The sequence below is a fragment of the Engraulis encrasicolus genome, chromosome 4, assembly GCF_034702125.1.
Source record: "Engraulis encrasicolus isolate BLACKSEA-1 chromosome 4, IST_EnEncr_1.0, whole genome shotgun sequence".
Taxonomy (NCBI): Eukaryota; Metazoa; Chordata; class Actinopteri; order Clupeiformes; family Engraulidae; genus Engraulis; species Engraulis encrasicolus.
In genome coordinates, this window is record NC_085860.1 from 48061703 (window position 1) to 48085182 (window position 23480).

The window sequence follows — 23480 nt, forward strand, 5'->3', positions numbered from 1 at the left end:
GGAGACTGGTGTGGTTGGGTTAGGGCTAGGGGTTAAGGGTGGGGTTGGGTTAGGGCTAGGGGTTAAGGGTGGGGTTGGTGCTGACCTCAGAGCTGTGGATGGGGAGAGGGTGCTGGAGGTTTTCTGAGGGAGGAAGCTGGGGTGTGAGGTGACGTGACGGTATGAAGGCTGAGGAGAGGAGGCTCATGGGGGCTGGACGGTGAGGTGAGATGAGGTGCGGAGTGTGGATGGGGTCGGGGTTACGGGTGGGGTTGGTGCTGACTTCAAGGCAGGGGATGGGGAGTGGGGGCTGGAGGATGAGGAGAGGAGTGAAGTTGCAGATGGGGGATGAGGAGTGAGGTTGGAGATGGGCAGAAGGGGCCGGAGGGTTAGTGGAGGAGGCTGAAGGGTAAGGAGAGGTTATGGTGGCTAAGGGCCTGGTTAATGAGTGTCCATTTGCAGTAGTCAATGGCATCGGACTGACTCGCAAAAAAAAACAGAGAAGCGGAAGCCATCTAATTGGTTTGTTATATGCTCGAGTTACTCTCAAGACAGCCTTTCTGTCAGCCTGTCACTCTGTCTGTCTGTCACTCTGATTCTGTTTCAAATATTGGTAATGCTTTAGAATAAGGTTCTTCTAATTAGCGTTTATAGTCACTAGTAAGCAGCTAGTAATACCCTTACAAGTGCCCAGTAACATGCTTATTAACTTTGTTAACATGCTTATAAGCTGCTTATATGTGTTTATAGTGGTCTATTTTTTTTGTCTTATTATTTACATCGGTACACATATCCATCTTGATATGCTGACTAATACTAGATAAGGAGGCATCGCGAAAAAACTAAATTTTCAAGATAGCTGCCATATGCACCGATTTTCATGCTTTTACTCAAATAAATTTACTCATCAGATGTTAACAACGTTAATAAGCATGTTAACAAAGTTAATAAGCATGTTATTGGGCACTTGTAAGGGTATTACTACCTGCTTACTAGTGACTATAAACGCTTATTAGAAGAACCTTATTCTAAAGCATTACCGAAATATTTACCTGTTCAACCCGCTGTGAGGATTGCACCTTATTCACTGAATGGGTGAACATTTAGCTGCAGCTTCTCTCTTTCTGTCTGACTTTATCTCGCTCCCCTTTTCAGTTATTGTTTTTCTCAGGCCCTTCACTATTTCTCTCTCTTTTGTCCTCTCTGTCTCCTTGTGACTTTTGGTGTGTGTGTGTGTGTGTGTGTGTGTGTGGGTGTGGCTGTGTGTGTTTGTGTGTGTGTGTGTGTGTTGAGTTATGTTCCTATTAGGATACAAAACCTGACAAAAGACCATTCAACAGTGTTTTTAAGGTCATTTTGTTGTAATTGGTAAAATATAAGTACAAACATTTTTTCGACAGATATTATTTAGTTAGATATGAATGGGTCCCCGCAATTATCAAAAAAAAAGTTTTTTTGTTAATTTTGTGTGTGTGTGTGTGTGTGTGTGTGTGTGTGTGTGTGTGTGTGTGTTTGTAAGTGTGTTCTTGTGTTCAAGGCATTTGGGTTTTAATCAGATGTTAGCCATTGGGTTTGATTAATGAGGTAGCATAACAAGGACTTCATAGAAGAGATGATCAGTACTGCAGCAGTCTGTTCAGAATTCAGTCCACACCACGGCAATCATTTTAGATATGTGATGAAGTAGCCAGCCATCAGACTGCCGAGAGGCCTATAATCTTAATTGCGCTCCATGTACTTCAATGGGTTTATAAAAAGGCAATTCTTCTCTATTTACACAGATTATTTTCCTCCAATATATACCATCTCGCCAGTCATTAATCTGTTGGATAGGCATTTAGATTTCAAAAAACATTCAGAAGGCAAGAGAGCACATGCCCAACTATTATTTATTGACTTCTCTTCTGCTTTCAATATTTTCACCTGAACAGGAACCTTCTGGGCTGGGTGATAATTTTTTGGTAACACTTTATTTTAGGGATACATCTATTAGCACTAATACATACAATGTTAATGCCTGCATAAGTAACTTGTAAGGCATGTACTAAGCAAATGCTAAGGCCTACTAGGTCCTTACTAAGGTTAAATTGCTAATAAATCCCTTATTGTGCATGAACAAGACATTTGCGAATACATGCCTAACAAATGTTTGATTTTGCTTTGTACATGCCTTACAAGTTACTTGTACAGGGAAATTGTATGTATTAGTACTAATAGATGTATCCCTAAAATAAAGTGTTACCCATTTTTTTAAGGTTGTGTTCTGTCCCCTCTTTTGTTTATTCTTTACATCAATATCTGTCACAGTAGCAGGGAGGACCAATATATTCTGAAGTATGCAGATGGCCTGCCTGCAAAACCAAGAGGAATAGATGCAGTTTTATCCCCTCTGCTATTGAAACATTGAACAGCACATGAGTCCTACTTTTAGGGTTTAGCCCTGTTTTTATATATCTATTATATATGTATTTGTTCATTTACTCTTTTCTAGAGCCTTGTTTGGAGCACTTGTCTGCTTGTCATGTTTTCTTTTTGTTGTCCTTGTTTTGTTTTGTTTTGTTACTGTCATTTGTCACTGTCATTAGTATTGTGTAGTTTGTGTGCAAGATTTTATTGTGACTGATGTCAGTACGGGGTTATCTGTGTAAGCCTTAGGTACTTTTACCTGCAACCAAATCTACCTTCGGCTAAAAATAGTCATCTTACCTCAACTTAAAACTATTTGAATAATCCTTTAGTTCAATCGATTTTTTTTCATACTGCATCACACACAAAATAAAATTATATGAATCCAGATGGAGTATTGTTTCCAACATTGACAGTCAAATTACTCAGAGTTGAAAAGCCAGTGTCAAATTTTGCAGGTGGCCTGTGCAATTTCAATATTACACAATATTGAGCAGAATATTGACTGATCATGTCACATTGCCACAAGAGTAAAATCCACACTACTATTGAGTAGGACCGAGTGTTATCTGAAAAAAAAGAAGTCTTTAACCTGTTAAGACAGTGTTATACATTTATTGTTACTGTACCAGAATGGCAATGACCAAGTCATAGTGCATTACTATACTACTATGTCATAGTAGTGTAGTACTATGGTAGTTCACTTTTCAATTACTTTTACAATGTTACACTGGTGGTATGGCGTGTATTATGGGGCTATGCATATATTTTACACTGGTATTTTCTACTGTGCAGAAGTTACAGAACTACTCAAAGCTTACCAATCCCTGACTGAGGAGGTCTGGGACTCAAGCAGCCTGCGGGCACAGTGGCACTCTGGGAGTGTTATCATTTGAAGTTCAGGTGGTGGTGAGGAGTGAAGAGTGCAGTGATGCCATCTCTTCTCTTCTCTTCTCTTCTCTTCTCTTCTCTTCTCTTCTCTTCTCTTCTCTTCTCTTCTCTTCTCTTCTCTTCTCTTCTCTTCTCTTCTCTTCTCTTCTCTTCTCTTCTCTTGTCTTCTCTTCTCTTCCAGCCCGTGGGCTACAGCTGACTGGTCCCTTAGTTCACACATTAAACTCTTGACCCTTCAAACCCCCTCTGCTTCCAGTTGTTAGTGTTCTAAGTGCCATGCTGCACACACTACTACTCGTATTTCCTTTTAGAGTTTTTTTTTGTAGGATTACAGTATTTTCACAATCAAATTACAACGCAATGCAGTACTTTTTGCAGTATTTGCACTACAGTGATTCTGTGTCCAAAATACTGCATTCACTGCCTAAAACTGCAGCAATAGTGTAGTAAAATAATATTGCAGTATAAGTGCAGTTACTATAATGCCGTACAACACAGTTTGTTTCAAAAGATGTATGTGATTTAAGATGCCAGTTACTATAATGCCGTACAACACAGTTTGTTTCAAAAGATGTATGTGATTTAAGATGCCAGTTTTGAATGAAGTCATTCGGATCTCCCTGCTGCTGACTCATCCTTGAGCTTTCAGCAAGTCAAGGTGATATGCTCTCCAACTACTGCTCTGCTTTTATATGTACAGCTTTCTTTCTAGGACTGTGTGTGTGTGTGTGTGTGTGTGTGTGTGTGTGTGTGTGTGTGTGTGTGTGTGTGTGTGTGTGTTTGTGTGTGTATCCAGTTCTGTGTTTATTTTTTCTGGAAAGGTTAATATATGCTGATGTTGTGCCCTAACACGAGCCGAGAAGCTGCCAGACACTATCGTGACTCAGTGAATTTCAGTAATGCTCTCTCTCTGTGTCTCTCTGTCTCTCTGTCTCTCTGTCTCTCTGTCTCTCTGTCTCTCTCTCTCTCTCTCTCTGTCTCTCTGTCTCTCTCTCTCTCTCTCTCTCTCTCTCTCTCTCTCTTTCTCTCTCTCTCTCTCTCCCCTCTCTGTCTCTCTCTCTCTCTCTCTCTCTCTCTCTCTCTCTCTCTCTCTCTCTCTCTCTCTCTCACTTCCCCCTTCTCTCTCTCCTTCCACACACTCCTATTTCAGTGTTCACGCTCACTTAACCTCCTCAGCTGATGCTCTCAAGGATAGCACATGGAAATTAATCATTTCAAGTATTACCTCTACTCAAAGCAATATGTTTCTTGTCAAGACTTTCATAATTACACCTATTTAAGTAAATATGTATTTAACTCTAATGTATTAGTTGTAAATTGTAATTGTAATTTTGTAATTGTTATGTAAAGCTGCAATTATTGTCTGGTGCACAACCAAGAGCCAATTGATGACGTGGTCGGTTTCATGCTTGCATTTCCTGGTCACCCCACTTTCAAGGCTAACACTTCCATGGGCTGATATTGCAGAGTATTGGAGCGTGGAGGGGGATGACACTAAGTCTCCTTGGGATGTACAGCAGTGCTACATTGAGCCATTACACAGGGCCCTCGGTCAGATGACTGAGCAGGGAATCAAATGCTATGTGGAACTGTAATTACGGTGAACAAACGGAAAAAATCCAATATTATTTTCATTTTCATTTCTATCATTGTCTTTGGGTACAGATGCTATCACCGACGATCCAACTCACTGCTAAAAAAAACCCTCAACTACATCTTTCACAATATTGCTGAATATCACTGAAAGTCTCAAGTGATCTGCTAGCTAATATTTGGATATTACCATATAGAAAAAAATACCTCATAATAGAGGCTCTGTATGAAAGCTTGAATACATATTTCTTTGTCACCAATGTTTCAAGGCCAAAGTTTCCATGGATTAATCATACCATTCAGAATTTCGTTTTTCACTTTCATATTTTAGTTTTAGGTTGCAGGACATTTTACTCGGTGTGTGTGTATCTGTGTGTGTGTGTGTGTGTGTGTGTGTGTGTGTGTGTGTGTGTGTGTGTGTGTGTGTGTACGGGGGGCTGATTGTTTGTCTCTGAGCCTCTTCAGTGTGTGTGCAGCAGAGCTCCACATGGGCCCTTTAACAGCATCCTCAGTCCGAATCCTGAGCAGGGAAGTGCACTGTCATCATCATGGCGGACTCCTTTAAGCCCCAAGAACTTATCCACGTCAGGCGTGATGGGTTTTGGTGTGAGATTTCAGCTGTCTCGTCTTCCTTAAGTACTTTTCTAGAATTTCTGCCTACCAAATATCCCTCTTTAATTCCAGCACTGTGTTGAATATTACTCATTTCACAGTAAAGCCAGGCTGACGTTTGTTAAGTCCAGCCCTCTTCACTGTCACAATAGAGGTAAGAGGCAAATTTGATCCGGTACTTTAAAACATCCTCCTGACATTTTGTGACGTAATGTGAGTTTGAATGGCTTTCAGAAGACCTTATGCTGCATTCTTTACACGTTTGGCAGAAGGAACATCTCTATGAAATGCAAACGAAAGGGCTCAAAACATCTGTATTATTTCAGGATACTGCTTCAGATTGAGTTTGATAAGGCACATTTTTGCTGACCCCTGGCAACTGCCAGCCCCGTTTTCCGGTTAATAAATACCGTCCTGGATTAAAGATGGGGGAACAGAACAGAAATAGCATGCCCTCTAACGTGCAAGGACAAACCTATGGGAGAACGGCGATTCCACCGGGGCGGCTACCTTCTAAATATGCCACTCCTCCTCACACACCACTGCAGATGACTAGGTATTCATGCAATGAACTGGGGATTTACTGAAGTCATTTACTTTTTTTGACTGGTTTTGAGAAAACATGAGATGCTTGGGTTTTCTCAAAAGTGATCAAAAGATATGAAAGAGGTGGGAGATCGTTTAATTAGTACCAATTGCTTTGCAGGGAGGCCAATAACTATCCACACTCACATTACCATAATTATTATAATGCGCATCTGAACTGGCAGGGTGCCTGTTTGAATAATAGGAGTGGGCAAAACAATGAATATACCGGTAGTAGAAAATCTAAAGGGGAGAAAGCTCTATGTGGGAGAGACAAATAGTATTTACATTCAAGAGAGCAAAGTCTATGTATGAACCTTGGCTACTATGGACAGTGGAGGGGCAGCACAGTTGATGAACTCTCATGTGGCAAGCCCATTCATATTATATGTGGGTTCTAAATTTTTGTTTCCCCCATGACTGCGCGAAACTAACTGCGCACAACTCAACCTCTGATTGTTGGAAACCGCTGTCGGTCAAAAAATTAGCTCACGTGATTGGCTGCCAGTGTCTTGCCCCTCCTCAAAGCATCGTGTTTACAAACATGGCGAACCCATGTATACCGATCTACTGCACATACTTTATATTCCTTGTCTATTAAGGGCATCACACAGGGGTGTCATTTAGGGGGCTAAAGTGTGATTTAGTCAGCAGGGCCCCATGAGCTGATTGGACATAGGGCCCACAATTTGCTGCTATGCCCCTGGCATCAGAACAAAAAATGAGCTTATCGCTCAATTGGTTGATCCAAGTCGTAGCTCTGTAAGATATATGTCTACTATCTGGGAACACTGGCATGAATGCCTCCACTAGCTTCCTTTTATTGTATGTGTATTTTTTTATTGTATTGTTGATGAGTGTATTGTAATGTGTCCAATGTGGGCCCTGAGCCTGTAATAAAGTGTATATATATCTGAGAGACAAAGAGTATTTACATTGAAGAGAGCAGCACTTATGAACCTTGACTGACTACGGACAGTAGAGGGGCGGCACAGCTTCTTATTAACATTTATGTGGCAGTTCAATTCATAAATGTGCATGTACTGTACTTATATTGCTCACATCCATGTGGATATCATATACACAACCTTTATAAATGATGTATCAGTGTTTTGTTTATAGAATAAAAAAAAACAATCTTCTAGAAATTCCTGATGCGGTGCTTCCAGCCCTGCAGTCATGCATGCATAATTGACACTGTTCAATAATTCAGGTCAAAGATATTGATATGGCTGCACTTTTCCTCAGACTCCTCCAGGTTGAGTCAGACAGACAGACGCAGTCAGTTTGAAGAAACCAATAGAATTTTTATCATGTCTTAAGGGTATCCTTTAGTGGTTTTCTGAACAGAGCGATTCATACATATTTTTTGTCCTTGTTCTATATTTATGGCTCATTTGATTTTTGTTTTTCTTAAATACTGCATACCGGTCGCAAGAGGTAAAGAGGGTAGGACTCATCAAAACACAATGATACATAACTGACCCTCACGTCTCCAATTTCTTGACCTTACATCTTGGCCACATTCATCAGTTTGTAGTGGTATGGTGCCATTGGTGAGACTGGAGCAGCAACTGTGTAGCAACTGAGATAAGTGTTGTACTGACTGCAAAAGGCTACTTTGCATCTCATACAACAACATCCAGGCAGCTGAGTCCTAACTTGTGATATGAATGAGGTGGCGTCAGACTACAAGCGACTCCTTGATGTAGAACATTAACACAGTAAAGGGAGAGAGAGAGAGAGAGAGAGAATAATGAATTTGCTCTTTGCTCTTCTTTTACACTCGCCACTTTCATGTGCTTACTGTTATAGATCTGAGTCTCGGAAACTGAGAAAGAGCAAGAGGAAGACAGAAGTGAGGGTGAGAAAAGACGAGAAGATGTAACTGAGGAGACCAGACTAGATGACTAGATGGCCACATGGACTCCTGGAGATGAAAAGCCCTGTGCTGTGTGTTAGTGGTGTGGATCGGCACTGCCCTCACGATCCGATTCGATCACGATTCGGGAGGTAGTAGATCCGATTCGATTCGATTCTATTAGATCCAATCCGATTCGATTCAATTCTACAATGCATTGCAATGCATTACATTTCTACTGAACGCAAAGCAAATGTTCAGCCATGATGAGGAAATACAAGTAGTCAGATACTGAGCAACAATTTATTGGCTGTTTTCTGTATCAGTCTGTATCAGTCTTGCAATGTTTTGAAGTGTTTTTATTTAATTTAACATTCATTTGCTCCCGAAATATCCATGGAAGTAATTGAAACTTAAAAAAATTGCCGGATTGATTCTGGAACTTGCCGGATCTGGATCGTCCATGCCCCGGATCGATTCGGATCGCCGAATCGATCATTGTTGACACCACTACTGTGTGTGTCACCTTGATGGAGGATGAGGACGGTAATGAAGTCAGGTGATGGAATGATGAGCTGGGCTGTCCGCTCTCCGCTAGTATAGCTGCCTCAGGCAGTGGCAGAACAACTGCACCCAGGGCCCCAGGACAAAACACTTATAGGGGCCCTATACAGCCTATAGAGTCCCCACCACCAATACAAGAGTGCCCTGGGCCCTGGGCTCTGGGCCCCGTGGCAAATGCCCTGCTCGCTCTCCCAATAGCTCCGCCCCTGGCCTCAGGGACTTCAGTGACGGAGCAGCAGGGAGGGGACAGCAGGAGGAACTGCTAAGCTAAGCTAAGGGCCGGTGACATCTGGTATCACTACTACAGCAGAACATCATTCACACATTGCATTAGACCTACCTACAGTATATATATATTCAAACATCAAGACTTAACATTTTAACACACTGAAACAACAAGATGGATGAAGTAGCAGGGAGCAGATAGCAGTAGGCGCTGCTAAGCTAAGGGGCGGTGACATCTGGTATCACAACTACAGTAGAACAACAACATCCACACATTACATTATATATATTTGTTCAATACATCAAGACTTAACAAATACCTTGAAACAACACAAATGAAGGAGCAGCTGGAGTGGACAGCGCAGGAGAAACTGCTGAACTAAGGGTGGTGGCATTTGGCATCATCACAGTAACAACTGCAGTAGAACAACTACATCCACACAAATTTCCATACAAATCATCTTGAATTCATTTTACATGCATGGCATGCAGATTGCTGTACAGTGAAGTGGAGTGTGGGGTACAGCTGCCGCCACCAAAAATGTGTAGTACATATGGACAATATGGGTGATGCATAATGGCCATGTGTTCCCAGAACCGTCCCCACACACCAGCTTGAGGTGGGGTGTGAGGGAATATGATAACACATGACACGCAAAGGCAAACATGAAATGGCAAAAAAAAAATGTATCTGATGATGATGATGGTGCATTTAGTTTCTCTATTCACTGACAACAGTTATAGTAGTGGGTCTGCCTGTGTTTTGCCTTTGTACTCCCCACATTAAGACCCCCAAGTTGCTTGACGCTGTTTATGTCCTCTTTTATAAGTGTCTTTGGAAAAAAGTGTTTGCTGTTTTGTAATTTAAAAATTGGTTTGATTTATTTCCCAGTCTGACCCTAGGCAGCACCATGATGGTGTGGTGACTGTGTTTTCTTGTGTTGCGGTGGGAGTTTACCAGTCTGCAGTGCAGTAGAGGATGGGCGTAGCCTGGATATCACTACTTCAAAGCTCTGCAACCGTTGGGTCTGGCCTACATGCATTGGCAACTCATTTCTATGAGGGAGCTGCAAAGGGGCATGTCACGTTGAGACATGAAATGTCTCTCTATCCTATTGGTTGAAACTGCAATCGAGAAGACCACCATCCATGCCTTCACTCACCTGCTAACTGAACCAAGTCATAGATGTCTTAACCCCTTTGCGCAGAATGTATGTTATAAACTATCACCAAAGCTATGATGACCCAGGTGAAAAACCCATATACTTAAAGTGTACTTTTTTTGACCGTACTTAGTACAAAGTGTACTATTTTCGGCGATTTAAAGTGCGCTTCATTGCACTATTAGTGCGCTGAAGCACTACTAAAGCAGTACTTCAGCACACTTGCAGCACACTGAGGATGCTAAATTGGCACCGCTTTTGGACAACTTTAAGTGCACTACAAGCATACTTTTGAAAGTATGCTCCAAACACGCTTTTCATGCATTCGTATGGCATTAATAGTGTGCTTGAGTACACTTCTATAACATTTTATTGTTACTAGAAGTACAATAAAAGTATATTAACTTCATGCTTCTTTGGACTACATTGGAACATTTTAAGTATGTAAAAAGTATATCATATTAAGTATTGTAAATATATAACAGGTATGCTTGAAGTATATTTACAGTACACTCCCAAGTACAACGAATAATATAAATGTAATACTACAATCCATGCTGGTTCTCAGAGCTTGTACATTACACACAGCCACATGTTACAGTAGTGATACAGTATGCATGCCTAGCACGACTGACATTTACAATCATTGCATTGTTACAGAGATTTCAGATACACATTTCACTTTACTTCATTCTTGTTCCATCTTCCTGCAGTTGATCATTTGAATTGATCACCTTGATTCTTTGTTTGAACAACTAGTTCGAACTTACCTCTCACCATGATACCATGGGAAGTGTGAGTCTATATATACCAGAACATATACGTGACCATCATAATGACGGTGGGAACATGGCCATTTTTTGTGTACCACTTTAAAATGTTAAAACTCCTACAATAAATGCAGAATATAACAATGAGTAATATTTTCATGCAAACCAAAGATATTCCTTAGAGGTAAATGGCTTTCTGTTTGAGAAATTTAGCTCCAAGAAGTGCATTGCATGATGGTACATGCATGATGATGCATGATGGGTAAATGCACTTTGTGTAAGCACACTTTGAATATATTTGGATGAAGCACAATCATGGTGCACTTAGAAAAAGTATACTTCCAATATGTTAAAGTGATTTACTTTAAAGCGCACTATAGAAAATCACACTTCGAAGTCACTTGGGTGAAGTATAATCAAAGTGCACTTAAAAAAAGTGCAATTGCAATATGTTATTAAAAAATACACTTTTAGTAAGTTCACTATTAGAACACTATTAGTATATTCCTCTAAATACACTTTAGCCAAACTTCTTCTAAGTGCACTTTATGTATGGTTCGCAAAGTGTACTTTCTTTGAGAGCAACTTAATTACATCTAATTTTAAGTACACTTTAAATAAGCATATTGTAAACATACTTTTTCTTAGCACAAAAAGTGTGAGTGCGCTTTTAACATACTAAGTACACTTCAGTCGTGCTTTTATTGTACTAAATTGAACCACTTTTTCACCTGGGGACCAAGTCTTAATATGTTACTTCCGCCTCTCTTAATGTCATAGCAATGTTGTTATAAGGCTGTTGAGTCTTTTCAGCAATGAGTCAACAGGCCCGCTGGCGGGCCCATCTGCGCAAAGAGGCGACACACGCCCCATCAAGATGTTGGAAATGCTCAAAACTGATTGGTCCCCTATCTCCATAGGCCCATCTGCGCAAAGAGGTGACACACGCCCCATCAAGATGTTGGAAATGCTCAAAACTGATTGGTCCCCTATCTCCATAGAATTTGAAATGCTTTAAATAGTTTGCATGGTCAGACTAAAGGAGACGGCAAGCGTTTTGCAGCTTCACAGTTAGTATGGATAGGCCCAGGCCAGACTGAATGTGGCACTTGTCTTGGATGAACTTCACCCCTCCTGTACCAAACATCTGTCTGTCTGAGATCAAGCCCTCCCATTTGATCTAGGCCAAATAACTTTCCTCCAACAGCAGCTGCAGACAAAACCACCGTATTGGGAAAAAGGGATTTGTTCCCAGTCAAATTGTTCTTCAGGATATTTCGTCTCAGTTGGCTCCAGGCGATGGTGTGTCTTGCAGCTTTGCCTGGCGTGTACAAGTCTTTTAGTGATGGATTATTTATGTCGATGACTCTAAGAATGATGGCTACTGTATGTCTATATGGAGGGAGGGGTCTAAACTGGCCACTTGCTTGTGTGTGTTCATAGGCGAATGGACAGTCCAGCATCAAACCCACAAAGTCAACTCCAAGTCTATTAGTAGCCTAGATGCGTGTCATTCTAGCATCCCCAAAGAAATTCCGTGTGTGTGTGTGTGTGTGTGTGTGTGTGTTTCAACAAATAGGCCTACAGTTTAGTGTCAGACCAAATAAATAAAAGAATGGTTGATTTATGAGTTCAGTGAAGCATGTCAATGTGAACTGTCTTTGATTTATTAGTCTGTTTTTCCTGGACTCTAGCCGTGTTTGGGCTCAGACATCAAAGTCAAGCACCGGTAAAGTGCAGTGTTGTGTTCCGCTTTTCCTCAAAGGTTCTCAATAATTTATCCCGTCCAATCTGTTGCTGCAACTAGACTTGTTACTCGGCCTTGTCTCTGTCTCGCTCAGCAAGTTTGTAGGGTGAAATGTGAAACCTTCTTGCCGTGTAACCTCGTGAAATGCTGCTACTTGCTTGTAATGCTCCTGGTGGTGAATAATCGACTACAAATAGGATCAATCACAGTTGTTAAGAGGAGTGGACAAGAGAGCAAAGCCTGTCGTCGTGGCATTGTAATGGTTATAGGACTGGTGCAGTGAGTCTGAGGATGAGGTGAGGAGTAGCCCCTCCTTTTAAATTTTGGAAGCAGCATCTAAAGCTATAGGTTGGTGGCTGGCTGCAGACGATGATGGTGGTGGTGGTGCTGCTGCTGCGTCTATCCTGAGTTGCGACTGAGCTGCGTCGATAACAAAACCTGCCAATCCACCTCCTCCCTCTCCCTCTCCCTCCCTCCCTCCTCGCTCCGCCTGCCCGTCCCCCTGTTAGACCCATACACTCTCACTGCACTCCTCCACAGCTGCGAGACATTCAGCGCTCTCCCTCTTTGAGTGGCCCCGCATCAGCACCGGTATGTATCAGACCGTGAGAAAAACTGTCATATTTCTTTCGGTTCATTGACAGATTGCGTTAGTGACAGTGCTAATGGGTGGCACGAATGCGTTGATACTTTGATGGTGCAGAGGGTGCAACTATATTGCTGTTAAACAGTCGCATGACGTCGCAGATTCGGCGCTAGTACCGTGTCCTCAAACGACCGCACAGCCCGCCAGACGAACTCCATCACTTTTTGTTGGCGAATGGGGTTTGTCTCTTCCTCGGGCGTGAGTGAAGCGTTGAAGCTAATTTAGCTATTCTGTAGCCTATATTTGTTTGAAATCAACGGTTTGATGTTTGGTGCATTATGTGATGCAGACTTTGCAAATTGCAATAATCAAAAGGAGGTTGAAATAAGGTCAGAAGGATCGATAGGATCTTTATTAAATGCAGTTGTCGCTTCCTTTGGCTGAATAGTTGTAAGGCTCTCTAAGCAACTTTTTTATAGCCTATGTGTCTTTACCACGGGTACCGTTGTTGCACTGATTTTACATAGGTGGTTTTGTCTTCTCGACCAAGGTTTGTTTCTCCGTGTGTCAAATTGTGTGCTGCGCCACACTGTCAGCAGAGGCCAAAAGGAAGCCCGAAGAATTCACCAGAAAGAATCGCTCCGAAAAGCAGACTTGCGTTGGTTGTTACCTGGGCTGCCTGTCCGTAGGATGGACATGCTCAGTCAGTGGACAGATGATTCACCAAAATAGTGACGTAGACGACCTTCCTGTATATGCTGAGTGATAAAATGGTACTGCTGAAATCTGAGTTTCATTATACTGTTTTATTTTAATAATTTGTTTATTTATCATTTTTCCTCAGCATTTGTTTTATTAGTTGATGTGATGGCGGACTAAAGACCAGGAATTTGGACTGTCGATTTTTAAAAAAGCATGATTAGACTACCTTTTGCAGTTTAATTGCACCACTCATTGACTTTGGCTGTATGCTTTGTTGTGTGTGTGTGTTAAGGTGGTGAGGGGAGATCGTGTGTGTCTCTGTGTCTGTGTCTTTGTCTGTGTCTTTGTGTGTGTGTGTGTGTGTGTGTGTGTGTGTGTGTGTGTGTGTGTGTGTGTGTGTGTGTGTGTGTGTGTGTGTGTGTGTGTGTGTGTGTGTGTGTGTGTGTGTGTGTGTGTGTGTGTATTTGTGTATCACAGCCTATGGCCTTGGAAACTGAGCATATGCAGCCCACAACTCCAGCCCACCAATCTGTTCTGTGATCCAGATTTGAATCGTACAAAACCTCATGGTAATGATGGAAACTCAGGCAGCTATTAGATAGCATTGGTACTATAGGCTGGTGCTATTTTTGTGTGAAATGATTTTGGTGTGGTGTTTAGAATAGGGGTGTTGATTTCCTGAATGATGTCATTGGTAGCGAGTTTGAGGTTAACCCTCTCCAGAGAGGGTGCTCTGCCTCTGGCCCTGGCCCTGGCCCCTGTTCCTGTGTGTGCAGGCTGAGTCATTCTAGCCTGCATACGAAGCTTAGCTGCACCCTATATTTCATCCACCATACACAGTAAAAAAAAGAAAAAAGTTGCAGTGTTAATTTAACACTTAACAGTTTGAAATTAAAACTCATAGTGTTGATTCGAATCCCTGTGTTGAATTAACACTGCAACTTTTACTGTCTGCCTAACAGGAATTGATCCGCGATGGAAAGTTCCTGTGACACCACGTTCAAATTTAAGTCATGTTGTTTATCAGGGAGGAATGCAATTTTGCAGGAAAGTTTGATAGGGACAGTTAAAACTGCGTTATGCCATGGCCCCTGTTATAAATTTGTATTGCAGAATGGCAATAACCATGTTGTAATGTATTTCGAAAGACTTTCGAAAGTTTTTTTCAACCGATAGTGAATCGTTTCATTGATTAAACTGTGCACATTATCATGAGGCTACTAGTATTTGTATCCACCAGTTTGCCTCAAATAACCTCTGGCACAAAAGAGGCTCCTGTCCCTGCTGTTTGAACCACACAAAGTTGTCATTTGTGGCCGCTGGTTGAGTCACCCTGGAGCACACTGGCAGCCAAGCGCTGGTCAGCTGACCCAGGGAGCATCCAGTGATTCACTCTTTCCAGTTTCATGTGTAGAAAAAAACACTGGAAGAAGAAACACCCACATATGTCATGACTAGTGTTGTGGCCTCGGTTTGAAATGTTTTCCCACTGGATGGCTAATTGTATGGACTTTGTCAAACTGAGCAGGATCCCTGGTGATTTTAGTAGGCTGCGTAATAGCATTGCATTTTAGACAAAAGAGCCACTGTCTTGTGTATTAACTGTTGCAGCTATATATTTTAAAACACAAGTGACTGCCAAGGAAAAGCCCTTGTGGACATACTGCACGTAACCAATCAAAGGGCAACGTGGTTTCCATCTCACAGTCATGCTATTTGGCAACCATTAACACATTGTAGACCTGCAGCTAGGAGGTTATGTATTACAGTTTTTCTCAATTGGTTTTGTACATTTCTCCCAACAGAATAATGATTCTCAAAAGTCTTCGTTCAATTGTGACTTCCTGGTGTTACCTGTGCACATGGTCAAATCAGTTTCTCATTGTTTTCGGCATCTAGCAAATGCTCTCGTCCACCATGCCATGGTTGTGTAAAATTCTGAGTGATTTCGTACATTATCAATTGCTTTTGTCATATCACTCAAAAAGCTTGTCACTGAATGCATGAAACTATCTCAATCTTATCTGATCAATGTAGTATAAAACTGAATTTACAACATTTCCCATCCAATCTAAGCAACATTTCGCTTCAGAAAAGATCCTCAAGAGTGTACTATTCAATTGACAACATGAGAAATTGATTTGACTAGCTTGTCCATACACTATGACACAATGACTAACCATTCTGCTGGCGCTGATACGTTCATTGACACAAAAAACTTGGTTTTGAAAGAAAAATAAGGGTTTTGAGCAAGAGACTCGGTTTTACAGGTTATCCACCGTGTTTTGCCATTTGTTACGTAAAGTTGTTTTGAGAATGAATATTATGTTTTGCAAATTGCAAGACAGATTCCAGAAATGTACAAAAGCATTTGAGAAATACTATAATTTCTAAAGGGAAGACATACACAGCATTGCAATTACAGGCATTGTCCCTACTAACCTGCCATCTTCCAAATGCCACACTGGTGTTCATGGTGTTGATCTAGTTTAACCACTGACTGTGTGTTCTTGTTGTAAATAGGTCTGTGTTGAGTCAGCAGCACCCTCTGAGATGTTCTCACGTCTGGAGGCAGGTGGTAACTAAAGGCTGTGTCCTGACAGTATGATACAGCCCCTAGTGCCTTAGTGCTTGTCTTCTGGGTGATAATCATGGGTGAAGCAAACATGCTTAGACTTTCATTTGCCGTCTTTTCTCCTCTTCCCTCTGTTCCTCCTCCTCTTTCTACTCCCCCACCATCTCTCCATGTCCCACTCTCTTTCTCCCTCTCTCCCTCTCTCCCTCTCTCCTTCTCTCCTTCTCTCCATATCTCTTTGTCTCTGTCTGCCTGTCTGTCCTGTCTGTCTGTCTGTCTGCCTGCCTCTCTCTCTCTCTCTCTCTCTCTCTCTCTCTCTCTCTCTCTCTCTCTCTCTCTCTCTCACTCTCTCTCTCTCTCTCTCTCACATCCTCCCACCCTGGCTCGTTTCTCCATGGTGTAGGTGTTGTGTTGGTGAGTGTGTGGGTGCCTGTTAAAGTTTCCTATGGCTGCTGAGAGCAATGTTCTTCTGTGTGTGTGTGTGTGTGTGTGTGTGTGTGTGTGTGTGTGTGTGTGTGTGTGTGTGTGTGTGTGTGTGTGTGTGTGTGTGTATCTGAGTCCCTTCGCTCAGCTCAGCTCAGCTCAGCTGGCTGTCTCATTCCCTGAGTCATGCAGCACTAAAACCTTATCCAGGCCGTTTTCACCGCTCCTCACGGTAGTTACTCATCAGTTCTCCGCGCACCCTCTCTCAGGAGGTGTTGGGTGACATGAGCCGTGACCAAAATTGTCACCCCCCCACTTTTAAGTCTAATCACACTGTAATAATCATAATCTGATTCCGCCTAATAGGATAATATGCCTAATATGCGCCAATGGTGGTGAGTTGGCTTGCGCTGGTCTGCATTACGGGCAGAGTAAAACGTCCAGTCATCATCATGGTAGGCATCACATAACGTGGAGGTAGGCCTACGCTGCACTAGCAGGTAACTAAGCCCGGACGGCCAGGGTGCCACGTGTGCAATCCGTGTTAAGCTGCCGGTTAAATCCCCCGGTCCTCTAACTCTTAAGAGGCCGCGGTTCAAGCTCCTGGCCTCATGCATCCACAGCACTCATGATTCAACACATCTGCTACATGTAGTCTCGATCTGTAAAATAAGCAGAGGCTGAGTGTTTTGTGGAATTTTCTTTCTTTTGGCCTAATGGAAATGTTGCAATATGAGGCAGCCACAGCCTAATGTTTTAGGGAGTTGCCCTTGGAATCGGAAGGTTGCAGGTTCGAATCCCATACCACCTATGGCTGTTCGCTAAGGTGCCCTTGAGGAAGGCAACTAACTTCATTGCTCCAGGGACTATAAACAATACCCTGCACCAAATTGGAAGTTGGTTTGGATAAAAGCAACTGCTAAATACAATCTAATAAATTAATACAGTAATATGAGAATATAAGCCTTCAGTGAAAAGCAAGCCAGCTTGACACATACTTTGACAACCTTGATGACAACAGCATGTGCTCAAGGCTACAAGAGCAGATAGTGAGTTGCCATGATTTTTTTTTCTCGCTGGTCACGTTAGTTCTGTCTGACGACCTCGAGTGCCCCTTGAGAGTTAGTGATGAATGAGATGTCGGATCGCATTGATTCAGAGTGAGCTGCATCTTCATAATCAATTTGCACTAAAAAAAAAACGTGCCTCCCAATCTCCTACCACCAACAATCACAAGCCCACATACCCATTATATACTGTACTGTAGAATTGCCAGCAGACTTTGAAGGTTTCCCGCAAAAGTGATTATGGCAAACATTACCCAGAGAATGTGTATTCTGTTAAACCATATCACCTTATTACGAAGTTATTGATCATACAAGAACAATTTAATCATGGATCCTTTACCACACACAGCTCATGTGCTTCTCCCCTCTTCATGTGAATTTCATTTTCCCAAAATGTTTATGATGATTAGGAAGGCAACAAAATGACGAGGACCACTTGCAAGGTGATCATGGTTATAACCACACGTCCTGTGCATCCATGTGTGTGTGGTAACGACATCATCACAGGCGTTGTGTGTGATTGGATGTTTTACTGCCTGGAGGCGATGACACTGTGGCTCTGAGTGCAGTACTCAGCAAAACAATATTGCAGTAACTGAGAGAGTCTATTTAACATCTTCTACCTGTGTATTGTTTTTGGTCCCAGAGTACTCTCTTAGTGTTGATTTAACACTCCTTTTTTACAGTGTATTTGAAGCTGTAGCTCAGCCAGAGACGGTTGATGTACAACAGAACATCTTTGGCTCAGTGTCTGTCTGGCTACTGAGTACTGTGTCTGTTTTGGGTCTTGAGTGTGTCCCCTCTCCTCTCCTCTCCTCTCCTCTCCTCTCCTCTCCTCTCCTTCCCTCTCCTCCCCTCTCCTCTCCTCTCCTCTCCTTCCCTCTCCTTCCCTCTCCTCTCCTCTCCTCTCCTCTCCTCTCCTCTCCTCTCCTCTCCGCTCCTCTCCTCTCCTCTCCTCTCCTCTCCTCTCCTCTCCTCTCTTCTCCTCTCCTCTCCTCTCCTCTCCGCTCCTCTCCTCTCCTCTCCTCTCCTTTCCTGCCCTTCCCTCTCCTCTCCTCTCCTCTCCTTTCCTCTCCCATCCCCTCACCTCCTCTCCTCACCTTCCCTATCCTCTCTTCTCCTCTCCTCTCCTCTCCTCTCCTCTCTCCTCTCCTCTCCTCTCCTCGCCTCTCCCCTCCTCTCCTTCCCTCTCCTCTCCTCTCCTCTCCCTTCCCTCCTCTCCTCTCCCCTCCTCTCCTCCCCTCTCATCTCCTCTCCTCTCCTTCCCTCTCCTCTCCTCTCCTCTCCTCCCCTCTCCTCCCCTGTCATCTCCTCTCCTCTCCTCTCCTCTCCTCTCCTCTCCTCTCCTCTCCTCTCCTCTCCTCTCCTCCCATCCAGAGTCTCTGTTCTCTCATCATCATTTACGTGCTGCTTGCCTGCCTTCTGCTCTCTGCTGGCTGCTGCTTTTGACATTGTCTTCTCCTCTCCAAAGGACCACCCCCCCCCCTCTCTCTGACTCGATTCTCCTTGACAGTTGTTTCTAGCACTTTGGACTTTCTCAGAACTGGTGTAGTCTCTGTCTGCAGTTCTGTCCCCTCTCACCTCTTTTGTTAAAGGCAAGGCTAGGCAAGGCAAGTTTATTTATATAGCGCATTTTATACACAGGTGCAACTCACTGTGCTTCACAAAGTTAACAAATGTAAATGAAAGGAAACAGGGAAGAAAGAAGGAAATAAATTAGAGTCAAAAAACATTTAAAACATTAAGATAAAACACAAGGTAAAAATTATACTAAAACATAAATAAATAAAAAATAAACATAAAAATAAAAATAATAATAAAAAAAAAATAAAAAAATAAGAATGATATGTAACTTAAGCTAGGGGAAAGCATCTGAGAACAGCTTTGTCTTGAGTATAGATTTAAAGCTATCAACAGTGGGTGCATTTTTTATGTCATCTGGAAGCTGGTTCCAAAGCTTTGAAGAATAGAAGCTAAAGGCTGGCTCTCCACACTTTGTTTTGACTTTTGGAATCACCAGCAAATTCTTCTCCGTTGACCTTAGTGACCTGGTTGGTGCATACAGCTGAAACATATCCAGTAGATATATGGGTCCCATAAAGACACCCCCCCCCCACACACACACACACACACACGCATACAGTATATACATATATACAAACATAGTCTCTCACTCACTGCTTGAACACACACAACTGCCCCCCCTACACACACACATACACACACAAGCCAGTGCCATTCAAGCTCTCAATACCATCTCCCAATACTGATGCCTAATCCATCACTGCACTGCAATCCAGCACTGGTGCACTGTTTATGTTACGCATGTAACCAGATTGGCAGTGCCCAAACAGTAAGCTCAAACAAACAAGCATGCCACACATGGTCACGCCCAAGCCCAGGTGGGTAAGGGTGGTGGTGGTCAGAAAGCTAACGGGCACATGCACAAGACGATTTGTGCTGAAGATCTGATGGGCTTAGAAAGTTACACACCATTCATCTGTGCCAAGTCACAGGACTTGGATTACCAGGCTGAAAATGGGACATTCACTCCTTGAAAATGGGCAGAGAGGAAGGGAGCGAGAGAAAGAGAGAGATAAGCAGAGAGTGGTTAATCAGGGGATTAATCGGGGTCAATGTAGGGGCATCTGATAGTAATCAGCAATTTGGCTTTGACAGGTCATCCCATATTCTGCCACTACTTGTACTTTTTTTAATAACAGTTGATTGATCTGTTTTTATGGAAAATGTACATGAATTTGATGGTAGTTACTTCTGTTTCTGTTCAGATTATTTCTGCCATTTCAGTGTCAAACTAAGATTTCATTTCCCGAAACTGCAGCTGACATATCGGGAACTAAAAAGGGAGAGATAAGCGCTGTATTTGTGTATGCCCATTAATGCACACCGTACCGTCAGTGGCACGCTGTAATAGTCATGGAAAGGTTAATTAAGGTAGTACTACTCTACTCTGGCATACAGTAACAGAGGGCCTTTGCTAATGCACAATGACTCAGTCATTGTTATTCTGAATCTGGTAACAGAAAATGTATAAACGCCGTGTTTTCATAATGGGTTAAGGCATGACGTGCTTTACGTTTTCACTCAGGGGTTGCTGTCCGTGGTGCTGAATTTAGCATTGGCTCGCACGCACGCACACACACACACGCACACACACACACACACACACACACACACACACACACACACACACACACACACACACACACACACACACACACACACACACACACACACACACACACACACACACACACACACACACACATGCAGGTGTAGCTTGAGCATTGGCCTTTGTCATGTGAGTCTATCAGCTGGAGGAGCAGTATAATTATACGTATAATTATGCACACATGTAGTACACACAGCCAGGCACTATAAACTCAGTGACCTGTCCGAATGCAAAGTCACAGGATTGGCCACAAAATAAAAATAGATATAATGCACTAAAAAAAAACAAAAGTCAAGGTTGGTCAGGAGAGAGTTGAAAAAGGAGAGAGAGAGAGAGAGAGGGGAAAAGAGAGAGAGAGAGTACTGAATGTATCCAGCTGCAGGCCTGGATCCAGACGGCCCCTGGTGCCTTGGGGGGCCTTTTGGAGCCCAAACACGCTGGGTTCCTTCCTTGAACCTTCTCTCCCTGTCCGTTGCTAAATGTGGAAAGGCTTATCTGGAGCAGAGCAGCGCCGCGCAGTGCAGTGCAGTGCAGTGAAGTGGCGGGGTCTGTTGCGCTGTTGCGCCGTCACTGCTCCGATTTGGGTTATTTTAACCGCGTGCTCTCGTTTTTAGCAGCTCAGATGATGGGTATTTATATCAAGCGGGTCAGTTCAGGTAGGACTCATTGGCAACATGGAGACTCGTGAGGGGACGGTTTGGAAAAAAAACGACTCAGTCCATCTTTGACACCTGACCCTCGTGCTGAAGTGGCATCATCATGCTTGCGATTTGCCGTGTGCCACGGCCATTTCTAGAAGCCAGCTCTCCCTCCCTGCCTGCCCAGTCCAGCCCTTCTCTTTTCTGCACTGTTCTGAGTATGTATTTTGGTCCCAACTGACTGTCAATTCAACTCTTTCTGTCTAGAATTAACACTTAGAGAATTTTAGAGCATTTGTGGCCTGTGTTAATTCAACACAGGAACAAGAAGTTAACAGTATCAAATCATCAAACCGTGTATTCCATACCATACAGCAGGGGTGTCAAACATACAACCCCTGTGATCTCAAGTGGGCGGCACTATAGTAACTTCATCGCAAAAAAAGCCTTAAACCAGAGGATTAGTTTTCAGTACTATCGCCTTATCTTTTTAGCCTTCTAAAAAAATGTGTTGAATATGTAGAAAACAATACAATACTTATAGTCCTATGCAGAAATAATTTCATTGATTTCATAATTTCAATGTCCCACCTACACAACTAGGGTTGCAAACTGTCAAAGAATAAAATGCTGGACAGTTCATTTTGGTGGGGGTCTGGGGGTCCTCCCCCCGAAAATGTTCAATTCTGTTCAATTTCCTGCATTATAACGTCCCGTCCCATTTCAGCTTGATACGGTACCCGCACTTTCACTTACGTATAAATACGTGATGATTCCGTATTTCAAGGGGCGGTTGGCAATACTATACATAGCTGAAATAATTTTGTGAAAAGTGTCAACATTTGGTAGGACTATATGAGCTTTATCAAATGCCTGTCATGGTACAAATTCACCATTTATAAGTGTGACATGCACTTCACTGCATATATAACACAGAGAGGGAGAGAGAGGTTTGGATTTCATTGGATTAATGTCATGCAGGTCTCAATTTTTCTTTGTTGCCCCCAGTGGCGGAATTGCACATTTTGGTTATTTCTTTGAAAAAAAACCCCCCAAAAAACGGCCAACCCTCCGGATTCGGCCCGCCGGTCGTATGTTTGACAGCCCTGCCATACAGTATAATACTCTCTGAATGGTGTTGAATTGACACTGCATTTCTTACTGTGATCTAAGAGCGTAGCTGATTACAGCCGTGTGTAGACACAGTGTTTACCTGTCTCATGACCTGGACATTACCTGGTCACCTGAAACTCCCTGACATCCCGGCCAAGGCAGAGTGGCATCACATCATAGGTTGTGTGTCACGTAAAGACCTGGGATTATCCTTACGACTTCTGTGCCTCTCAAGTTTAGTCAGTCTGTGTACGTGTGTGTGTGCGTGTGTGTGTGTGTGTGTGGGCATGTGTGTGTGTGTTTGTGTGTGTTTGTATGTGTGACTCTGTGTGTGACTGTGTGTGTGTGACTGTATGTGTGTGCGTGTGCGTGTGTGTGTGTGTGTGTGTGTGTGTGTGTGTGTGTGTGTGTGTGTGTGTGTGTGTGTGTGTGTGTGCGCGCGTCTGCATGTGTGTGTGTGTGCGTGTGCGAGTGTACTATATGATATCCCTGCCATCACATCCATTGCTATTAATTGCCATTTTATTACAGCTCACTATGTTGTCATTCATGATGTACAAGCATTAAGTAATTCCAATGATGACTTCCTTGGCATGGTTTCAGCAGTCATCAGCTCTTAGCCTTGTTGAAAAAACCATGCAGACACTAAACCACGCATCCCTTCTCAACCTCAAGCCTCTCCCTTCCCCTCCCTTCCCTTCCCCTCCCCTCCCCTCCCCTCCCTTCCCCTCCACCCTCCCCCTTTCCAATTCGTGGCAGGAAATGAGTCAGCAGTCGGTGGTAGTAA

At 43.0% G+C, this 23480-nt stretch overlaps 1 protein-coding gene across 1 annotated transcript in view; it reads left to right on the forward strand.

Moving 5' to 3' along the window:
• The first annotated feature begins 12915 nt into the window (after positions 1-12915).
• map1ab (microtubule-associated protein 1Ab) overlaps positions 12916-23480 on the forward strand; it is a 32655-nt gene continuing 22090 nt past the window's right edge. The window contains exon 1 of the mRNA XM_063197584.1: positions 12916-12987. The gene's annotated coding sequence lies outside the window, so the exon portion shown is untranslated. The remainder of the gene's footprint in view (positions 12988-23480) is intronic.